Genomic DNA, 1,849 nt, shown 5'->3' on the forward strand with positions numbered 1-1,849 from the left:
TTTTTTTCGTCAGGATTTTCTATTCGAGGAGTTACTGCTGAAGCAGTTGCGGCTTCTCGTGTTTCCTCGGGAACCTGTACTCCTTCAGGAACCCGTATCTCTCTAGAAAGGGCTCGGGAAATAGTTTTGGGTTCTTCTTCTGCAAAAGGAAAAGCTGCAGAAGAGGAAGACTCTGAAGAAGAGGGAGATGAGGGCTCCCTGGTGACAAGGCCTCGAGTTAGGAGACGCGTCGTACCTGATGACGAAGCTGAAGTGTCGGTTTCTCTTACCGAACCTGTTGAAACTCCAATAGTAATTCCTAACGATGATGTCACTCCCCACGATACTCGTGAGTCTATTGACCAACTTTTCATTAGCGGATTTGGCCGTGAAGATGTAGGACCTGTTTTAGACGAAGTACCCTTATCTTCTTTTCCAACTCCCGTGCTTATGGTTCCTTTCTTACCTGCCTCAGCTATTTCTGCTCCTTCTACTGCTTTCACCTCTTCTATAGCTCCTCCTTTGACTATTCCCCCTCCTATCGTTCATCATACAGAAGCGGGCTCTTCAAGTAGAAGTGCCGCTATGAGGCGGGTAACTATTGAAGTTTCTGCCGAGAGCAGCCTTTTAAGAAAGTCAGGTCAGGCAGATGCATGGTTGGAGCCTTTAATCTGCCCAATTGAAAAAGCCAAGTTGGAGAGTCATAGTTCCCTGACTTTAATGAATGATATCGTACATGCTACTTTGAAGGTGCTTTCCTTATCTTCCTTTTTTTTGCTTTATAATCCGATTATCTTTGAGGATTCTTACTTTTTTTCCTTTTTTCAGGCCAACCTTATTGGCACAGAAATGATGAAAAGAATTGCCCCCTTGGAGAAGATAGCACGTGATTCTCATTTGGAAGCAATCAATTGGAAAGTGCAATTTGAGAGTGCACAGATTGATATAGAAAACTTACAAGAGTACCTTAGAGCAGCGAGTGCGGGCTTTAACTTCAGAATTGGTGGTTGCAAAAGCTTCTTTAAGCCAAGCAGAAAAAGACAGAGAACGTCTCGAGTCCTCCTTCTCAGAGCAACTATCTAAAACTAGTGAAGAGATCAGAGAGTTAAAAGCTCTTTTGAACCGAAAGGAAGTTTACGCTGGGGAGCTCGTGCAAAACTTGACTTAAGCACAAGAGGATCTTAGAATCTCTGCTGATAAAGTGTGTATTTTAGAATGCTCCCATGCCTCTCTTCAAGTTTCCCACAACTCCGCCTTGGCTGAAAATGAAGAGCTAAAGAATGAGATCGCTGCTTGGGAAAAGGATTATGAGATCCTTGAAGAAAAATCTGATGTCGAGACAAGTTGGGCATTTTTGAATTCTCGTTGTGATACCCTACTTGAAGCTGGTCAAGAAAACTTCAACCTGGAGTTGGAGTTAGCTAAGATCAATGAAACCATTGAAAAGGCTCAACAAACTCAGGACTTTTCTTCTCTCGTGGCTAAAGCTCCCGTGAATATTGAGGCCGATATGGGTATCCCAATTCTTTCAAGCCCAATCGAATCTATTTCTACAAGCCAAATTGAAACCGCATCTGTTGATGTAGCTGCCCAAATTGAACCCACTGTTGTTGATGCTCCTGCTTCGGTTCCTCAAACTTCTCACTGACTGGTTTTGAACATTCTAGTGACTTTGCTTTTGTTTTGGAAAACTGTAATCAGACCCTTAACTTTATTTGAGGGTTAATTTTGAAGTCGTAAGTCCCCAAGTCTTTTATGGGGAAATCTATATAGATAGTCTTGTAGTTTTATGACTAAGTTTGTCCTTAGTCTTAGATTTTTACATATTAAGAAGTTCTTCGTGCTATTATTATAAACTTCTGTTTCCTTT

The sequence above is a fragment of the Nicotiana tabacum genome, chromosome 11 (genome assembly GCF_000715075.1).
Source record: "Nicotiana tabacum cultivar K326 chromosome 11, ASM71507v2, whole genome shotgun sequence".
Classification (NCBI taxonomy): Eukaryota; Viridiplantae; Streptophyta; class Magnoliopsida; order Solanales; family Solanaceae; genus Nicotiana; species Nicotiana tabacum.